This window comes from Lissotriton vulgaris, chromosome 7, assembly GCF_964263255.1.
Source record: "Lissotriton vulgaris chromosome 7, aLisVul1.2, whole genome shotgun sequence".
Classification (NCBI taxonomy): Eukaryota; Metazoa; Chordata; class Amphibia; order Caudata; family Salamandridae; genus Lissotriton; species Lissotriton vulgaris.
Genome location: NC_141695.1, coordinates 1,460,302,601 through 1,460,318,690, shown reverse-complemented (window position 1 = coordinate 1,460,318,690; position 16,090 = coordinate 1,460,302,601).

Genomic DNA, 16,090 nt, shown 5'->3' with positions numbered 1-16,090 from the left:
CCGGTACCCCCCATTGCATTCTTGGAACCTCCTCCAGGCCTGTGCCTGTCTCCCCGGACAGAGCTCTATTCATCACTCTCTGGATTGGAACCCCCTCACACCTGCAAACAGATACCCATGAATAGGGCCCCAAATTCCAACTTCCAGTTATCTATTTCAAGCCATAAAACTTAGCACAAGAATGACAATTTATGTTAACAAGACTCAATTCTAACTAACACGTGCAGATCAAAGAAGCAACTTTATCTTTCCAGGCCTACTAAATTACTTTGCAAGAGGCCTGCACTCTGTGAACCTTTATTTCTAAAAACTAATACGTTTATACTTAATACATTTCGATTATATGGAAACACTTCTACAAAAATGATTTCTAACGCATGATCAATAATATTCTAAAATAGCAGTAAAGTAATAATCTATTGAATGTGCACTGCAAAAGCATGTTTTCGTTCTTCACACATTGCCATGAGGCCTGCATTTCTACGTTTAACAGCATTGCGTTTTCTTCTGCAGCGTTCACATAACATGGAGTTTCTAACAGCACTCTAACATTTCTAAACGTTACTATTTTAGCTTCACACTCTATAATATGCACTCTACATTGATTAAACATTTGTTAGTATATGTGCTTCTATGTAATTTTCAACACTTCTACGTGCTTTAACTATTTCATGCATCTAACTAGTAAATATGGTGCACTTATACATTTTTCTCAGTTTTGCGCTCTCTCAAGGTTATCAAATCAACAGTCAAAAGAGATTGAGGAGGAGATAAAAAAATATGGACCTATCTAAGGTAGGGAATCCTACGGACTATTTCTTGTTGCCTTCACACGCCCCCTAGGGATCTCATGCTTCATCATTGGCATTGCTCCTCGTCACGCAGGCACTGCAATGCCACATGGGACCCACAAAGGGTCGCTTAAGCAGAGATCTTTTGTTGCTTATGCAGTATCATGAAGGGTGTAGGTATGAGGGCATCCTAAAAGTGTGGGTTAATTGTGTATATAGAAATGAGGAAAATTAGATAAAACTGTCTAGGAGGTTCCAAAAAAACATTTTAATGTGATGGTTCTCCTGGCAGGATTAAAAGATCATAAACTGGTTGGAGGCTAATGTGGGGGCGTAATGTGCCCAAGTAGCTCACAATTTGCAGGTGTGGTGTAGTTAGGTCAACATGTTTCACACCCAGCGGTCCAGAGCGGATCCATAATGCTTCTTCAGGACCAAACAAGAGAGGTAGTGCGCCTAATCCACACCTGTACTGTGATGTGTAGTGTAGGTATTCTGTAAAGATGAAATACCTGGTTCAAGGATAACAAATTATTGTCCAACCCTATGAATCAATCAAAATCGTCCCAATGGTCGGAACAGAGGTTAGCAAACAGCTGCTAAATGGTTCCTGCACGGGGAGTACGAAGTACCTACCCTCCTCTGCTCGCCCAGATCCAGTGTAAAGTCCTTGCCAACTTTAAACTAAATTCCCTTACTTTCCTGCGATTTTGAGAGTAGACATGGGAAAAAGCATAATACTGAAACACTTCGGAAAATCATATTCCGCTGCATCAAACACTTTTTGATTGCATTTTACTCTCAAATTGCTATTGATTACCAACGTTTTATAGTTGAGAATAATAATAAATAGTATAACAATGTAATCACCACTTCCAAGGCTACAAAAGAACATTTGAGAATGTTATGAAAACAAGTTAGGACCTTAAAACCGAAATATCCTTCCAAAGACACTGGCATATGGAGCTTAAAAACAGTTTAAGGGCCTGACTCATACAGTCATTGTTGGCCCAATTCACAAAGGTATTTTCGGCCACGGTTACAGCCGTTAGGACTTATGCTTCCTTGGTATCCCCAAATAGATACCTTAAAGGTATAGCTCCATTTCCTTTTGCTTATTAGTATGCTAGGACTGCATACAATCAGGCAGTAGTAAGTTACATGCAAAGTGTGAGTAGCTGGTGTACATAGTTGTGGTTAGGATTGTACATTTGTGATTGTCAACACATGAGTCAGTTTCTGGGCATTCAGAAACTCGTCTCTGACCATGTGCCACCAAAGTTCGATGGGGATAGAGGGCAAGGGGCTTCTCCGTGAGGAAATATGGTCTGGCCTGAGCAGAAAAGTTGTATTGTTCGTACAGTTCCTCATTAGAAACATTCATAAGACCGAAACTGGTAACATACCTTTCCCAGCAGCATACCTGGAAACCACCATCTTACTGGCAGTTTTCCAATTATCATCCTGGGCAAGTTTCCTTGTTAGAAAAAAATATATAAAAGTATTTTCAAGCGGAGGTGTACATATCTGCATATACTTTTACACATTCCTTTGAAATCGTCACACCCTGTTTATGTTATACCAGTGGAATTTAAAATGCATCAACCTTTAGAAATGTTGCTGGAAAATATTAAAGAAACCTGGAAACCAAGAGAAAAAAAACACCTACAGATTGTCAAATTCTGTGGAATAACATTACATAGTTATTTCGTAACTAGGGTGCTAATATACAAAATAACTCTTTAGCAGTCGTAAAGCCTGCAAATGTCATAACGCGGTACAGGTCAAAAAACGCTTCCTAAAGCCCTAAAGGGGTTTGCATTCTCTTATGAATTTAAAATAGAAGGGTGACAGCTTCCCCTTTGGGAATTATGACAGGCAGCCTTGGGGACACTGGACAGTGGCCTCAGGGAGCATTTCGTACTCCACTGCTGTCTTCCCAGGAAGTTAATTTTGTAAAAAAAAGTGTATGTGACCCTTAAAGGAACACACCTACTGCTTTTAGAAAATGTTGACATGCTTAGAATGCAAATGCATAGTTGGATGTCTGCTGTACCCTGCAGGCCTAGATCTATGTATTTGTAGCTAAATAGCGGGTTGCAAAGTGTGATTTACCTCATTAATGTCCATGACGCAGGAGGTTTAGTAGTCAGTCCTCTACGAATGTACATTTTGCGATGCAGCTCACTGCCTCAGCAAAATCGTAAAAGTCAGTGTCCAGTTTGCATCCACTATTTGCAAGTTGCACAATGATAAGTTACGCCTAAAATCTCTACTACTTTACAGAGAATTCATTCTAAGCTTCTAAGCATGGCACATTCCACCATCTCCACTCCCAGGGCATAAATTGGTGTAACTGCCTAATGCCCACTTGTTTATGACTTTGAATGTACCACCCCTAACTATTGTCTCTGATTTCTAAAAGTAAAGCTATGGGTTCCCACCTAAACATCTGCTCGGCATTACACTTTAAGCTCAGTATCCCTTTTAGCTGTGAGTACAATGAGCCATTGTACTAAATCAATTTGAACAATACGGTCTAAATATAAGTAAAGAAAACAGAATCCTACTCTGTTGGCTTAGCCTAGAGGTTCCCAAACTTTTTCAACCCACCGCTCCCTTGACCTTTTAGCCGTTGGCCCTGCTCCCCACTATGTTACACTTTATTTTTAGGGTGGGGGATGTAATCCCGGCCTCAGGAGTACTTCCATTTGTCTCCCTGAAAATAATTCAAATTATGCAAATGAAGGTATTATAATCATATGACCAGACCATCACAATGTAATTAAGCTGTAACCATGAGTATGAGTCATAGAATTTCCCGTGAACAGAGGACACTGGTCCCCTTGCCCACACCCAACATGGTCAGTGTTTGTACGATGCAGTCTAGTGTTTTACAAATCCTAGAAGAGCATGGAATGACAAATGTAGTTAACGTCCACCAATAAGTTTGGAAAATGCACTAATGTATTTTACATGTATTTCAATATGGTGCCTCAAATTTATTTAAACAAAATGTATGTCAGTTTAAACTGGTGAGAAAATGGAGCAAAACTATGCTAAGCGGAAAGTACATCTTTCATGTCTATTACGAAACTACTCACGTGTTTTCACAAACTCATGCACTGTCACTTTAAAAGAGCCTTCGAGTTTAATACAAACTGTTGAGTGAACAAGCGGCGTTCGCACTGCGAAACGCGTCTCTGACAACTTGGGCAATAAAATTTAATTAAGCACGAGAATTGGGTCCGTGTCCTGTTCTGCTGACTACAGCGTGACTGAAGACGCTGCGGCCGCGCAGGATTTGTTTATATACCGACTGGTGTTCCGAAACCAGTCTTACACAGGACCCCTCCTCAAAATCTGGGCTAGCAGCGAAAAACGGACCGGCTGTCCTGGGCAACCCGGAAGCGCTGTCAATAGTTCGAAAAAGGAATTACCGCGGCCCCCCTGCTCCGAAGATTACGGATCAACACCTGAAAAGCTACAGGGCAAGGACGCCGGCTCGGTGCGGGCTTCCCGCCTGCACGAACAGCTGTGAGTTCGAGCGCTGAAGACTTCGAAGGTACTGTGACAACGGAATTGCGGGGTGGAGGAGAGTGCAAGCTAATTGAAGTAATCGAGGCGATACATTTGATGCAAAGATCGGTTCTTCATAATTTAGCTAAATCAAATAAGCGCTATATGCCCTAAGATGTCGAGCGACATTGTTAAAGAGAGGGAGGCTACTGCAACAGGGATGTTTAATGATTCCCCTCAAGTGAGCTCAACACCTAAGCCAGACAATGTTACACAAGTACCAAAACCAGACTCTGTGGCATTCAAAATGAAATTACTTGAAAAGAAAATGAGAATGGAAATGTCCAAGTGGTGGGAATCAAGATCCCTACAGAGCTACATTGAAGTAGGAAGAATCGCAAGAGGGCTTAGAATATTAACGGCTCCCACTTATGGAGAACCACACCCTGAATTAATGCGCGAATGGGCTGAAGTGAATCTAGATTCCTCACGCAGACTCACCCTACTGTTAATTAAATATGCGGATATTGACAGAGCACGTTTATTAACAGAAATAGATACTTTAAATGAGGAATTGGCTGCTATGGGCCAAGATGAGGAAATAGCCAAAATGCGCAAGGAGATGACCGCCCGCTTGAAAAAGGAAGAGGAAAAAATTAAAGACAGAAAAACACACAAGTTTCAACGCGACAAAGTTGCCTACGAGATAGGGCAAATTTTTACATTTGCTCGCAAGTACGATGTGGCACGCAAAACACATCAGAAGCAAGGCCAAGGAGCGACCAACAAGTTTGCCAATCGTCAAAGGAGAACAGAAGAAGAAATGGCGACGACATCCAGTGACCAATTCACATCTAATAGAGAGGATGACTCTGAACTCAGGAGCAATCCTGGTGGTGCTACAGGAACCAGACTATCTCCGGGGGAAGAGATGAAAATTTTAGCCGCCCAAAGATTGGCAACTTTGAGGCCAATAACCCGCTCACAAACCCAAGGAAGCGGGCCAACTTCAAGCGTAAGCAGGGAAGGCTTGCAGCAAAACGCAAAACAAAATCCACCAAGACGGAGATGCAACTACTGGAGAAAGAAGTAACTCAAACAGTGGTAAATTTGTCCAAAATCTAACTAACGGATAAAGAAAAGAATACATTAAGTCTGGGCCTATCTTATTGTCCTCCAAACAACTTCGACTATCCAAATATCCGGATGGATATATACAAGGGAGTAAGAAAACTTAAATTGAAAAAAATGTACGCAATGAAACAAAAACAAACTACAAGCGGTGACGTCGATAACCCTCAATGTGAAGAGACCATATCAGGATCAAACATAGAGGCAGAATTAGAGGAATTGTGGAATCAGCAAGACGATCCATCTACTAGTACAATTGCATCAGTACGCAACGTTTCAAGCAAAGGGGCAGGGTTAACGTATTTTAAACCCAAATCCAAATTTTGCCCGATTATGCTACATGATGCCATAGACACCTTTCACGAGGTCATTGCCCAAAAAATCAAAAAATTGAATAAAAAAATAGGTACAAGCATACAAAAACACAGCAATCAAGATCATCAGTATTTCCAGCTAATGAAAAAACTAAAGAACAACAAAGAAGTTGTGATACGCAACAGCGATAAAGGAGGAAACATAGTCTTGTGGGCACATGATGACTACATGAAGGAGGCCATGAGCCAACTGAACAATAGACAATGTTACATACGAACTTATGCTTCAAAATTGAAGGAGATGTATCGAACTTACTACAAAAAACTTTCAAGTTGGCGGAATAAACAACTTATAAGTGAGACCAAGTACAAATATTTAAAAAATGACACACCAACTGTACCATCGATATATTTCATTCCTAAAATGCATAAAGACAACAAAATACCGCCTGGACGACCGTTTATCAGTGCGAGGAATAGTATTTTAGAAAAAACATCAGTATATGTTGACTATTTCCTTCAAGACTATGTAAAATCCCTACCATCGTATGTAAGGGATACAAGTGATTTCATCAATAAAATAAAAAACTTTGAATGGAACCCGGAGTAAGTAATGATGGCACTTGTTGTGTCTTCATTATACACAAGTATAATACACAAGGATGGCATTCAAGCTGTGGAATCCTTTTTGGCAAACAGAGAACCCATCTATAAACATCACAATGATATGCTGATAGCAATGGTAGAATTTTGTATTATAGCCTTCGAGTGTAATACAAACTGTCGAGTGAACAAGCGGCGTTCGCGCTGCGAAACGCGTCTCTGACAACTTGGGCAATAAAATTTAATTAAGCACGAGAATTGGGTCCGTGTCCTGTTCTGCTGACTACCGCGTGACTGAAGACGCTGCAGCCACGCAGGATTTGTTTTTATATATATATATATATATATATATATATATATATATATATATATATATATATATACAATATTTACATTTAAACAAACAAACAAACATACTGTTGGTTTCCTTTTTTCTCTTAGGCCTATTTAATTAACAAGGATGCTTCTAAAAATATTTCGCAACAAGCATTCCTTTCCAGAAGATCACCCTCCAAGAGGGACAACAGAGGTTTATTACTCCAAACTCTATTTTTTGTGGTACTCCTACATTTTTTTCATACTATTTGAATTTTTCATGGGTGTCTTCAAAATAACTGTCGACGCGTTTCAGTTCCTTTGTTTCTCGGGCCTCTTCAGGAATTGGGCAGTTGAGCGCATACATTTTCAAAGATCCACCAATGTTCTGCTGTTTTTCATCTATTCACCCGTCACATATTTTCTTATTTGTATACATCGAGGAGCCAGTGCAGGCGGGGTATGCAGACTACTGAAGCCTTTCTTCCGTGATACGGCTTTGTTATATATATCAGAGTGCCGCACTTGTCCAGTCGCGTTGTAAGCCGTCGCCATGCCGCATCCCAAAACGTGCACTCCCACAGCAATATCCCACGTTGCTCTACCATACCACAGATATCGTCCATCATCTGTGAAGGAAACTTTCAGCCAAGTTCCCTCAAATGCTGTCCTGTGACTTTTAGTGCAGTCACATGTACTGCATGTAGCCCGGCGTGCCTCTAACACGTGAAATACTTCAGTTTGGAATGACCTTAAGCTTTTTCAACACGCTTGCAGTCATAGAAATAAAAAGAGGACCGCACGAACACGGTCCTCGGAGGAGATGCACGTCTTTCACCGCTCAGTGGTTCCCAAACTGTGTGCTTGGTGCGCAGCGCCCCCTGGCTGGTTTTGACGGCGCACCTGGGTGCCACAGCGCTCGGATCGAGAACCACTGACTAAGCCAATAAGAGACGCATCTCAGACTTTTCTTACTCAGAAAACTACATAGAAAATGGTGGGATATTTCAAGCACATCATTGTATAAAGAAATAACCTATTTGACGAGCTCAAGTGGGTTTTTATCTCATTAGGGCCCCACACCTCATTCCTACCACATTCATTCTAGATAATAGGAGAGAGTTAGATGGAAACAGCACTGTACCACTGGCATAACAAAACTTAATATGGCTCCAGCAAAGCACGCAAAGGGGCCCCCTCTGGGCTCAATCAGGAGCTCCGTAGCTGGAGTGCTGTGCTGAGGGCCCCCTGGAGCTTGGGGTACCCCGCACGGTGAGGGCTGCGGGCCCGTGTTACACCCCTGCACTGTACACCTTTTCATCCTCATCACCAACAGATTCTTTAACTTAGGAATCTGGGACAACAAAAGCCTATTTAGAAAATATATAGAAATGTTTCACCCTACCAGCTGCTCAGTTCCCTTGAAATTGATTGCAGATTCTCACTGTAACAATTTGTCACCTTTTGTGTCTTCCACTAGGCTAATTGGAGAAGTCTGCAAATCACTTTTGTACTTGTATTGCCCCTCATCAGCCAGGAAACCCCCTAATCCAGTTCCAGGATGCTTGTTTTCAGTCCAGGGAGGACTTGGCCTGGCAGTTCGGGCTGGACTTTTCCCATCAGGAACAGAGTCAAGACTGATTTGAATATGGCTGGGTACAAAACTGGAGTGGCTTAGTGGGCAGAAGAACGATAATGGAATAAACCCAGATCTGTGACTGGGGGTAAGTGTCTGAAAAGTTTCAGCACCTAGTCCATCATCTTATGTGTTTCCTATGTTCGCCATAAATTGCCAGGGTATGCCCAGACATGGGTCCCTTGCTCACTTGCCACTGGATTCAAGCTAGCCTGGCTGATGAGGGGTGAAACCCCGAAACTGGTCCCAGGATGCTTGTTTCTGGTCTAGGGAGGTCCTGGCAGTTCAGGTTGGACTGTTCACATGAGGAACAGGGTCAAGACTAATTTGCATATGGCAGGATCAAACTGTGGTGGCTTAATGAGCAAAAGAACGATAATGGATTAAACCCAGATCTGTGACTGGGGGGTGAGTGTCTGACAAGCTTCAGCACTACATTTATCATCTGATCGTGTTTGCGAATGTTCAGTGATATAATGTTTTAAAAGTACTGCCAACTCTTCCTCCACATCTTCTTGTAACTGAAAAGCAACTCTACGGTGCAGCTGAGCAACAGGGCGAATGTCTTTATTAATTTCAAGCTGCACTTTAATTTTCCTGACTTTTCACTGGCCATGAAACAACAATTGGAGTTGGTTTATGATCTCAGACTGAACATCAAGGTTGAAGTAGTGGGATTTCAACCCCATATCAGCAGCAGTGGCAAAACTGAGCAAGCATGCACTAGACAGTGTTGCTTGTAGGACATGAATGATGGCCTGCACTGACATTGTTTTGTGTCGCATTGTCGCTGTGTACGACCCTTGGATTTGTAATGGTCTAGAAGCGGCCTAGGTATATACCTTTGTGTCTGATGGACTGAGGCGTGGCACAGAGGATAGGTTGTTAAACTTTTCCACTGGCATGATATTTATCAACGCACCACTTTCTATGATAAAGGTTATTGGGTCACTGTTCTCTTTCAATGTTGTTTTGGGACAGTGTTCTAATGAATGTTTTCATTTTATTTGGTGAGTCTTCCTTGAAATGGATCTTCTTTACAAGCAGCTTACCCCACATGTGCATGCCGACCTTTGGTAGATATCAGCAGCGCACACCCATCTTCTTCACTGTACTGAAGTATATCTTTGTTTTGTTCTATGACGTCAATTTGTGTGCATCTGTTTTGTGCTTGTGCTTTCTTTTCATAGCCAACGCCAATTCATTGTGTGCCATTCCTGCTTCCATGTCAGTAGCTTGTCGTTCTGCTCATTCTTCTGCTTTCGCAGCCATCAGCATTATCCTAGGCTGTACGTCTCTTTCAACATGTGCCTTCTAAAAGAATTTGAAAGGCTGTCATTGATAACTCTAATGCGCATGGCTTCTTCATTGGTAAAGTCACAGAACTTGTAATGTTTAATGAGTGCATCAAGTCTTTCAACAAACTCATCCATTGTTTCACCAACCTGTTCTCATGCTTGGTTGAAGAGATCCTTTCATAATAGATGCTCGGCATTAGATTTAATTTGGTTTCAAGCACTTCTTTCACCTTTCGGATGAGGTTGCGTCTGTCTGTAACATTTTCTTTAGCACATCTTTCACTTCATCACTTGCAAGGTATTTGATAATCTTCTTGTCATATCTTCCTCTAGAGCATCTATGAAGTCATTGAATGTTTCGATACATGCAGCCCACCTGGCGCCAATGTTCTGTTTTTTTAGATGTGTCAAATGGATGTGGTGGCTTTTATCTCCCTTCTGCCACCGTTGTGTTGGCACGTGTTGTTTCTACGATCTCTGTACAGGCTGGCTCTGACAAATTCTGCCAGCAGAAGCTGCTGCAAAAGTATGTATCTGAGAGAGCGCAATTTGAATGAAAATTATGTCTGCATCATATTTACAAGCCTGTGGCGTAAAGTTGGCATATGTAACTTAAGGAGTGAGAAAATGTATCTGTATTTACTCTAGAGTGTTTATTAGAATTAGAAAAGCCTGTATACAGAGTGGGCTAATGTAGAAATGTGTGAAAATGCTTAGAAACATTAGACGTGTTAAACAGATTCCATGTATGTAGTTACTAAATGGAGAAAGAGATGAAATGTAAAATGAAGAAACGTGCAGACCACATGGCACTGTGTAAGAACAAAAAATACCATTGTATCTTTCATGTAGCATGGATTCGATATTATTCAATGATTTGCTTACCTATATATGTGTGTTAAAGGCAAAATTTTTATAGAAGTGTACCGTATAATTTTAGAGTGGTGTGTTAACATATTATTTTAAAACTGAAGAAATAAGAGTTCACAGAGTGCAGACTACTGCATATAATTTAGTGGGCTTGGAGAGATAGTGGGATAGCTTTGATCTGCACGTGTGAGCCAAGAGTCAAAAGTCTCGTTAAATTAAATTGCCAATGCTGGTCGAAGTTTTACGGCCTAGTAAGATAAGGGGAGCCTGGAATTTGGGGCCCTGTTTCGAAGTGTCTGTTTCCAGGTGCGAGGGGGGTACCAATCACAAGCTTGATGAATAGAGCTCTGTTAGAGGAGATAGGCTCGGGTCCGGAGGAGTCGACCGGAATGTCATGGGGGTACCAGCCCGATGGAGACGGCGCCTGGGAAGCAAGGTCAACTTAACAGACGACTCAAAGAAACGAAACTATGGAAAAAACCAGAAGCAAGACCACGTGAAATGTATACGTGGTGGGCGTCTCAAAGGGGCGTTCCACCCATACTGTGATTTTGTATTAGGGACAGCACCCCGGGGAGAAGGCAGAGCAGATGGCCTGAGGACCCTTAGAGAGCGGATGGGTAGGCAGAAAGGGTACTGCTACGCGACATAGGTTTCCATCTGAGACTAAGAGAGTTTGAGCTTCTTCGGAAGTCCAACTGCTGACACCTTTTTAGGTAAAGAACTTGCTGAGTAGGGATGTCATCTAGCATAGTGTAGGGACAGTTTAACCTGTTTCATTTTCTTTCTGTAAATGACGCTTCAGATTCACCTTGTGTCAATGATATTCAACTTATTGATTTTCGAATTGGTTTTGATTGTTTTCTTCTGTAGATTGAGGTTCCTTAGAGAATTCATGTTCCTCCTTGTACCTGTATACCTGTTGAACCTTATATTGAGGTGTTGGTACTTGCAACTGATTTTGGTTTTATAATAAACCTTTAAACCTTTCCAGTCGTAAGTGGTTCTTTAGAAGTTGCGTCAGTCTATGGGGATAATTTAACCTATGTGGGTTGTCTTTTACTCAATGACAGTCAATAATCGATCCAAAAAAGGGACTCAAATGAGATAGGTATCAAGGTGATCAGATAATCGATCAAAATCTCATTCCCGCATATCTCAGTATGCTTAAATCTCCCTTGACGGTGAGTACATTTTCTGATTCCTATACCTTGTTGGCTTTAACGTTAGTTCTTGCTTCGCCTGAATAATTGCTTTGTGTTCGTGACATGGCATAGCGTTTCTGCTGACAACTTCAATGGTGGTTTTGGTGAACGTTTAGAATATGCTTCCCTGCAGGGCCCTTGACTGCTTCTGAGGGCGTTATGGGCTGGAGCAGGATTTTGACTCCACATGTGCCGGTCACAGACTCCTTTGCATCATCAACTCTGAGCACAAGTGGCAAGCACAAGCAGTTTGCCATAGCGTTGTAAGCACTCAGGGACAGCAGTCTTGTTTTACATGGGCACTCTTCCCTTACTTTTCGCTAGTTGTAGCATCTTCCCCAGCACAGGAGCATGCAAATAGATTACGCCACACATGGGAGCTGCGGTGAGTAGCACTTTATTTTCCAACATTCACTCAACCTCCACATATTACTCCGTACTTCCCAGAACCACACCCAAACACCTCCCCTGCTGAACACGTAGTTCCTGTTCAAAGTCTGCCCAGAACCACAAGGGTTCTAGTGCACATAGTATCAATATGCTACGCTATTCACCTGGAACGCCTTCCAATATTACTGTGCTCTTTGAGATCACTGAATACTGTGTTACAAATATGCAAATTTCCAAATTTACTTTTCTGATTTAAGTAAAAAGTCAACATGAAAAAGCCACTGGTGTAAGCATCTTTATGTTTCGGATATACTATAAATTGATGGTTCGTTTTGATGCTAGGGGGACACAATAATTTAAAAACAAACAACCCAAGATATGAGTATGAGTATTGCATTGTTTTTGTTGTAATTCTTATTATTGCCATAATAGAATACGCATTTACCCTGTACATGCCAGAATAAAGGTACTTGCCCTTTATCATCTCAATGTAACAGGCAAAGATTAAGGGGCAGATTTATGATAACTGGCGCATCCCCATGAATGCGCCAGTTATTTTGCGCCGCTGCTCCGCCACCCATGGTACGCCGCATTTAGAATGCGGCGCACCATGGGGCAAAAACGGCACAGATGCGTGACGCATCTGTGCCGTAAAGGTGGTGCATTGCTGGAGTTGCGTCGCAAGTGCGACGCAGCTCCAGCAAGGCTCGGGGGTGCCCTATCTATCCAATGCTTCGTCAAGCCTTACGCCTGCTTCAGGCAGGCGCAGGGTTTTGACGCAGCATTGGCCTGAAAGTGACTGAGTGAAATCTTATAGATTTCACTCAGCCACTTTTGCGAGGCGCACCTGCCCCGGAACGCCCACCCTGCGCCGGAACGCCCACAAGTGGCGCAGGGCTTTACAACGTGAGGCATCTGCCTAGATGCGTCACGTTGTAAATGGGTCATAGGGATGCGCCACGTTTACGTCGCAGTTGCGTGACGCAAACGTGGCGCATTACCAACATAAATCTGCCCCTTAGAAAACAATTTTGCTCAGAAAGGTACGTCAGCACTAATGCCAAACGATGGATAATTATTGCAACCCCACCCAGTGTTACTCTTTTTAGGTCTCGGCTAAAGACGCGCGGAAGCGCGTCTCCGCCGAGATCTTATGTCACCGAGCGTGCTTCCCAGGAGACAATCCTGGCCGCGCGCAGGCGATTCTAAACTGGCACGCGCATTAGTACGAGCGCTGCGCGAGGCTCCCACACAACACACGCATACATAGAAACAGAAGCGCTCACGCACGCACATACATACAGAACCCCCCCACTCATACACACACACAAACACACGCGCGCGCGCGCACCGGCCCCCCCTCTCCCCTTTAACTTACTGTGGCAATCTGGGGGACTCCGCTCTCCGCACCGGCAGGGAGAGTTGACGCTGCGGCTCCTATCCCGGGACTCCCTCTTGGTCAAGGGAGCCCCGCAACACGCGTGCAACGTCCTGTTGTCGGCCCCGGGGGCTCTCCACGCTCGCAGGAGCCCCGGGCCGCTCCACGCATTTCCTCCGCCTGCCTCCTCTTCCGGTCCGGACGCGGCTCCGCCCCCGTCACAGGCGACCTTGCCTGACTTCCGGTGCGGCCGCGGCGGAATTCCGGGGGCAGTAAGAGTTATTGTATATTTGGCTGCTAAATGAAAGCGTGTCCATCTGCCACTGACATTTAAATTTACTAAAAATATGTGAATATGCCCTAAATCCAAATGTAAATTTAATTTAGCTAAAAACTATTATTATTTTAAGTGAAATTAATGTTTTCATGTAAATCAGAACCCATGCTGAACAGTTTGTTTCGGCATTACTGTTTGCATGTCATATTTTTATCTTTTTGAAGGAAATGTACTACTTTTGAGTAGAGAAGTAGTCTAAAGCGTGATTTAACACATGCTGCTCGAAATGTGAACTTGGCGTGGTACAGACAGCTTCAGTGTGTTTCCTTGTTTTCTCTGTTTTGACATTATGCACTAGTTCTAGCTGTGGAAGGAAGCTGTAGTGAGTGCAGAGTAGTGAGTGTGAGTAGTGAGTGCAGAGTAGTGAGTGCAGAGTAGTGAATGCAGAGTAGTGAGTGCAGAGTGCAGAGTAGTGAGTGCAGAGTAGTGAGTGCAGAGTAGTGAGTGCAGAGTAGTGAGTGCAGAGTAGTGAGTGCAGAGTAGTGAGTGCAGAGTAGTGAGTGCAGAGTGCAGAGTAGTGAGTGCAGAGTGCAGAGTAGTGAGTGCAGAGTGCAGAGTAGTGAGTGCAGAGTAGTGAGTGCAGAGTAGTGAGTGCAGAGTAGTGAGTAGTGAGTGCAGAGTAGTGAGTAGTGAGTGCAGAGTAGTGAGTGCAGAGTAGTGAGTGCAGAGTAGTGAGTGCAGAGTGCAGAGTAGTGAGTGCAGAGTGCAGAGTAGTGAGTGCAGAGTGCAGAGTAGTGAGTGCAGAGTAGTGAGTAGTGAGTGCAGAGTAGTGAGTAGTGAGTGCAGAGTAGTGAGTAGTGAGTGCAGAGTAGTGAGTGCAGAGTAGTGAGTGCAGAGTGCAGAGTAGTGAGTGCAGAGTGCAGAGTAGTGAGTGCAGAGTAGTGAGTGCAGAGTAGTGAGTGCAGAGTAGTGAGTGCAGAGTAGTGAGTGCAGAGTGCAGAGTAGTGAGTGCAGAGTAGTGAGTGCAGAGTAGTGAGTGCAGAGTAGTGAGTGCAGAGTGCAGAGTAGTGAGTGCAGAGTAGTGAGTGCAGAGTAGTGAGTGCAGAGTAGTGAGTGCAGAGTAGTGAGTGCAGAGTAGTGAGTGCAGAGTAGTGAGTGCAGAGTAGTGAATGCAGAGTAGTGAGTGCAGAGTAGTGAGTGCAGAGTAGTGAGTGCAGAGTAGTGAGTGCAGAGTAGTGAATGCAGAGTAGTGAGTGCAGAGTGCAGAGTAGTGAGTGCAGAGTAGTGAGTGCAGAGTAGTGAGTGCAGAGTAGTGAGTGCAGAGTAGTGAGTGCAGAGTAGTGAGTGCAGAGTGCAGAGTAGTGAGTGCAGAGTGCAGAGTAGTGAGTGCAGAGTGCAGAGTAGTGAGTGCAGAGTAGTGAGTGCAGAGTAGTGAGTGCAGAGTAGTGAGTGCAGAGTAGTGAGTAGTGAGTGCAGAGTAGTGAGTAGTGAGTGCAGAGTAGTGAGTAGTGAGTGCAGAGTAGTGAGTGCAGAGTAGTGAGTGCAGAGTGCAGAGTAGTGAGTGCAGAGTAGTGAGTGCAGAGTAGTGAGTGCAGAGTAGTGAGTGCAGAGTAGTGAGTGCAGAGTAGTGAGTGCAGAGTAGTGAGTGCAGAGTGCAGAGTAGTGAGTGCAGAGTAGTGAGTGCAGAGTAGTGAGTGCAGAGTAGTGAGTGCAGAGTGCAGAGTAGTGAGTGCAGAGTAGTGAGTGCAGAGTAGTGAGTGCAGAGTAGTGAGTGCAGAGTAGTGAGTGCAGAGTAGTGAGTAGTGAGTGCAGAGTAGTGAGTGCAGAGTAGTGAGTGCAGAGTGCAGAGTAGTGAGTGCAGAGTAGTGAGTGCAGAGTAGTGAGTGCAGAGTAGTGAGTGCAGAGTAGTGAGTAGTGAGTGCAGAGTAGTGAGTGCAGAGTGCAGAGTAGTGAGTGCAGAGTGCAGAGTAGTGAGTGCAGAGTGGTGAGTGCAGAGTAGTGAGTGCAGAGTAGTGAGTGCAGAGTAGTGAGTGCAGAGTAGTGAGTGCAGAGTAGTGAGTGCAGAGTAGTGAGTGCAGAGTGCAGAGTAGTGAGTGCAGAGTGCAGAGTAGTGAGTGCAGAGTGCAGAGTAGTGAGTGCAGAGTGCAGAGTAGTGAGTGCAGAGTAGTGAGTGCAGAGTAGTGAGTGCAGAGTAGTGAGTGCAGAGTAGTGAGTGCAGAGTAGTGAGTGCAGAGTGCAGAGTAGTGAGTGCAGAGTGCAGAGTAGTGAGTGCAGAGTGCAGAGTAGTGAGTGCAGAGTGCAGAGTAGTGAGTGCAGAGTGCAGAGTAGTGAGTGCAGAGTAGTGAGTGCAGAGTAGTGAGTGT